Below are 6000 nucleotides of genomic sequence, written 5' to 3' on the forward strand. Positions count from 1 at the left end.
TTATTGGTGGATATTCATACATGTTGAAAAAGAGAAAGCCTAGAATACAGTCCCCACAGGACTCCAACTGCTATAGGAATGAAAGTGGCTGTTAAATGGCAAAATAATCTTGCTTATAGTCTAATTACTGGCTTGTTTACTGATGACAGAGGAAACTAAGTCAGACTAGTTCAAGCTGTGTTTTTGCTGTTAGGTGCTTCCCAGGCTGTTCCTACTGATTGGTGTTGCTGTTTTCCCTGTGTATTTAAACTGGCATTTTACATAATGCTGCCCTTAGTGAGTGTCACAGCATGCATACTATATTCTCATACCTCTTTGATCTCCAAAACCCTATTAGTCAGTGTCAACAGTAATACTTAAAAGTGCTGTCAGGTGTCCACAGTTGAGTTGTACTACTCTTTCTCTTTTCTTTACTTTATTGCTAATAATTCCATTCCTAAAATTGGGCTTTTAGTCTTGTTTCTCCGTTTCACTGCTTTTTTTCCTTTATATCTGCTCTTTTATAATTAGCTGGCTTTGGGTGTTCTGGTGGTAGCAGATCTTCCTTATAGTCTGGGTGGAGGTGGCAGAGAGGGTAAGCTGTGCCAGCCTTTCCCTTGTGTGTGTGTGTGTGTGTGTGTGTGTGTGTGTGTGTGTGTGTGTGTGTGTGTGTGTGTGTGTGTGTGTGTGTGTGTGTGTGTGTGTGTGTGTGTGTGTGTGTGTGTGTGTGTGTGTGTGTGTGTGTGTGTGTGTGTGTGTGTGTGTGTGTGTGTGTGTGTGTGTGTGTGTGTAAAATTAAATCTCAAAGAGAGTGTGTGTGACAGCTATTTTTAACAGGGACACTGAGAGCACAGAGATGGTGGTGAAGAACTTGACTTAGAACACCTGGCTAAGGACTCAGCTCTATAGAGGTCAGTGGGAGTCTTATTTGGGGCCTGGGTTGAAGGCCCAGCCCCAGGACTGGAGTGTGTATTCCCTGTGTGCTCTTAAGGGAAATTGTACTTGGCACAGAGAGCTGCATCTGAAAATATTGTGTTTGTCTATTTTTCTCACAGTGAACATTCCCCACTGGTGTCAGTAGTGAGGATTGAGACTCCTTGATCACTGACCCAGAGGAAGGAAATCACGAGTACATTAATACCTGCTGCTGGAGGCATTACTTTGGCAAGTTGTAGATGTAATGTAGCGTGAAAAAAGCTTCAATGTTCCTGAGTGATGCAAAGAAAAAAATGTACTCTGTAGAGTACAAAGAGTATGCCTTGCTACACCCCTGTCTCTAGGTTGACAATGTCCTTGTTGATCATTTCTATTATAATTCATTCCATGGCTTTTCCTATTAGACTTGTCAGACTGATGGGTCTGTAGTTCCGTGAAACAGATGATGTTGCAACCTTAAAGAAGAGGGATTACCATTGTGGCCCTTCGGCATGTAACCTGTTTTGAGGTTGCAGTTGAAAAGTCCATTAAGTGGACCTCCTAGGTCATGGTTTAGGCTATTTAGGAGACAACCACAGATATTGTTGGGACCCACTGAAGAGGTTTTTTGTCCTTAGGGAGCATCACCAGGACCTGCTCGCTGTTGATATCTGGGGAAAATAAGCTAGAAGGGATTTCACAGGTGATAGTGGTGGCGAGAGTGGGTGGTAAAGTTAGGGCTAAATTTATCAGCCAGTAAATTCACTATGTCACCCTGGTCAGTGAAGGTTGCACCATTTACAACAAGTTCTGCACACTGCTGAGTCTTACCCTCAAGGGTTCTGACATAGCTGAAGAAGGCCTTCTGATTTTCCTTAGACTGGGAGGCTATCCTGATCTTGTAATTGGCCTTGTTAGACTTTATTATACCTTTTAGTTTCTTGTTTAGTTGAATCAGTGAGCTGTTATCTATATGAGAGTTGCGCTTTCTAATTTTGGTCATGACTTTTTTCTTTTGTTATATACCCTGTTAAGGTAAGGATTCCACCAGTGGGGTTTATTTGTGATGTAAGATTTGGGCTTATTTTTGGTAGGTACAGTAGCCTCAATGCAGCCATTTACATGTTTATACAGGGTTTCTGTGAATAATTCTACATAGGTAGCTGTGTTCTCAGGTTTTGGGGAGCCATGTATTTTGACATACTATCACTTGATAACATGTAGCTTACTTTAGAATAGTTCCTAACTGTTGCAGGTTTTCTGGGTTGATTTTTATTCCAAAGGAAACACTTTGTGGTCCAACCTCACCAATGAGGGTGTGACACAGGGAAAGGTACAATGCCCTCCCTTGTAGGTGACTACTAGGTCGAGTATGTTTGATCATCTGGCTGGAGTGCACACTATCTGGTCTAGAATGTCCATGGCAAGGAAATGTTGTTCCTGTGAGTTAGAAGCAGTGTACATTTTGCAGTCTATAGATGGGTAGTTAAAGTCTTCCATAAATAGGGAATTTGGTTAGATGGTGAGTGCCTCTAGTAGGTCTAGGTAAAAGTTGTGAGTTTCATGGATCATAGAGGGTGACTTGTAGATGTCCAGGACATGGTAAGCAACCTTGCCTATGGATACTTGGATGGGGATGTATTTCAGAGCATTATCCAGTTTAACCAAGGTGGAGTTGTATTAGTTGGTAATGTAGACTGAGACACCTCCACCTTTAACCCATGTCTGTGCTGTTATTGGTATATATGTGTGGAAGACACTGTAGCCTTGCACTATCGGAGCACTTTCTGTGGCTATAAACCAAGTTTCAATAACACCACACATGTTCTTATTCTCCAGGGTGAGGAGAGCTTGTAGGGTGTGAGTTTCTTGTTTAGACTGCTAGCATTAAACAGGTAATGCCTTAAGGTTGCTTTGAGGTTTTTTTTTTTTATGTTGGTACTTTTGTCATTTTAACATTGCTAAAAAAGGCTCTAAGGGGCAGATAAAGTTTTAGCCAATATCGAAAAGACCAGGGCGGACAGGTGCAGACCCAGACCATCCTTAGCAAAGCAACAGGGTCTGTTAACCATGTCCTCTCATGCTGATAGATACTGGATTTCCAAGATTGACACCAGAAATTAAGCCAATTATTAAAATTTTCTGTTCATACATACTAGTACCATCCTTGATGAAGGTAGATTCATCAGAGGCACATACCTGTGAGTGACACATATTCAGTGAGATCCATAATGTCTATTTTTATATAGTAAAATAAAAAATGGATCTCAACACCAGAAATAAAAAACTCACTTATTTTAATCCAAATACAAATAGCAGTGCTTTCTAGAATAGTCCCTTCTTTAATGTATATAAAACACAGTTCAAATACAGTTTTTAAATACAGCACATGATCCCATCACCCAATAAGAGCTCAACTTATTATACAGAGAAGCTAAAGTTTAAAGACATGGCAACACATAAAAAGCACATTCAAAAGCAACTTAAATAGCACAACAGATACAGGCAATCAGTAGAAACGTACACTTCAGTTTCATTTACTTTTGTTTTAATTCAGGTTGTAAACTAACTAAAGCATTTAATCCAGGTACACTGCCAGAATGCAGCTAGTTCAGTGACATTTAGAACATCACTACCACTTTTGTTCAAAAAATTTTCTTTGTATTACTCTAAATTTAAATGCATGGTCTATACCATAGTCATGAATATGTTTAGCCAAGGAATTATTTAGTATATTCCTTCTAATATCTGAAAAATGTTCATAAATTCTTTCCTTAAATTTTCTGTTAGAGTTACCTGTATAAAAACTAGTGCATGCCATGCACACAGCTAAATAAACCAAATTTTATGTGTTACAAGTAGTAAAGCAGTCAAATTCATAAATGTGCTTTACTCATGGATGCTCAAAGGTAAAAGAAGGATCAATGTGTTTACAAAAAACACAATTGTAACATGGAACAGTACCATTTCTTTTAATTCTAGTGGCTTGCTCCCTCTTTTCATACATTTCCTTATAGCGTATTTTCTGTTTCAGGTTAGGGCATTTCTTAAAAGTAAAACTAGGAGATGCACCTATTATTTTACCCAATTCTGACATAGCAGTTAGTATGTCGCAATTTCTTTGTATAATATTAGTAACACCACTTGTATTAATGCTATATTTCATGATGTACCTAAACTTAATGGTGTTATTATGACTTTGGTTAGTCTGTGGATGTTCTGACAAAAAATATGGTTTGGCGCTACCATCTCTTTCATTAGTTACATAGTTAGATGCTTTATTCAAAAGACCTTCCTCATAGCTTATCATCTGAAATTCTTGTCTTAACATATCCAACTGCTGGTTACATAATGTTGTGTCTGTAGTCAGTCTTTTCACTTTCATATATTGGCCTTTAACTATCCCTTTAAAAACATGACCAGGATGTATACTGCAACTCGTTGGTACTACACTTCACTGCAGCACAAGTTACATCCCGCCCAGTTGGCTTCAGCTTTCAATAGTGTCACCTAATGTCATTGATAATAAAAATTAAAGTAATATTTTGTACAAATGTACAAAAAGCCACATGAATTTTATTTTTAAAGTGTTTCTGATTGTTTTTGCCCATGACTGGTTGAGAGCTGTTATTCTCATCAGTAGTGCGCGCCAAAGAAGATAATCTCTCAATCGTACCACTTTGCTTTGAATTTAAAAAAAAAATGGGATAGTTTAATTCTAATTTTAGCTCTGCCCTTCGTCCAAGCAAAGGTGGTGAATACTGTTACTAAACTGACAATAATTAGTATAGTTACATACTTCTTTTATTTCACAGAAAGCAATTGGGCCTATTTCATGCTGAATGTGAGGCGAGGCTAACTGCGTTTTTCCACGTATTTTTATGTATCATAAGCTGATCTCCTTCAGGCCATCAGCTAACTAATCCCAGCTATAAGTGGGCAGTTGTGTCAGTATTCATGGTTAATATTTAAATTGAAAAGCAGCAATCAGATTTACAGATGGATGGGAATTGGAATATAATGCATGCGTTAAATGCTGGGCACCTTATTTTTCTCAAGAAAGCTGGCTGGCTGTTGTTAATTTACTGTAGTGTATGGTATAACAGTACAGTAAGTGCTGTTGATCCTGATCACCTATTTGAGGGTGCTTTATAATTACAGGAAGATTAAACTGTAAGTATATTTCTTGAAACTTGGAGAGTGGGACAATATTTTCTTCTTTGTATACCCCCCATCCGAAATGAATCTGTCTTATACAGCTTATTGATCTGTCTTTAATGCAGAGGAGGTGTGCCATACAAGGTGGTATCAGATGCATACCTCTCAAATCAGGAGTCAGAGGTGTAAATAAGGGGTCATAATAAGGACCGATTTTTTTCACTAGTTTGGAAAGTTGCTGGAATAATGGGGTTTGTTTAGCATTCACTTTCTGAATGCTATGAAATTTGAAACTCAAGTGTCTCTCATGTAATGACTGCAACCCTTGAAGACTTGCAAGAATATCACAAGTTCTGTTGCCACAGCTCTGGTAAGCAGTTCCAATAGTAACACTTATAACTCAGCATTTAAGACTACATAAAATGGATTTGTGCTGGCAGTAACAACTTACAATAGATTGTGTAGTAAACCAGTAGTTTATACAAGGTCAGTTCCTTAAGGAATTATTAGAGAAGAGAAATGTCTTTATGAAATGCCCATGCTTAATGTCAGTCCACAAAAGTTCAAATCATATTCTGTTATTTTGTCAATATCTCAAGTTAAAAAAAATAATATTTTAAGATGTCCATGATTATTTGTATTTGTCCCTGACTGGTTGATAGCTGTGACGGTAATGTTTTGTCATGATTGGAGAATTTCTGAACATGAATTCAGAATGGATGTTTTCGATTTTGCATTAGGAATAGGGATGACATTTCTTTGTTACCAGGTAAGTGAGCTGTTTTGGGCAATTTTCAGCCAAGGCCCCGGGCATTTTGCAGAGAAAGAATAATACACAGATGTATGACAATAAAAATGTAGTTACCAAGTGATTATTACTTGAGAATGCATTTATTCATATGTTACCTTTTACAGTAAATTTTATATAATCATTAGCAAATTCTGTTA

The sequence above is a fragment of the Protopterus annectens genome, chromosome 12.part0, assembly GCF_019279795.1.
Source record: "Protopterus annectens isolate FY-2018-M chromosome 12.part0, PAN1.0, whole genome shotgun sequence".
In the NCBI taxonomy this organism is placed as follows: domain Eukaryota; kingdom Metazoa; phylum Chordata; order Ceratodontiformes; family Protopteridae; genus Protopterus; species Protopterus annectens.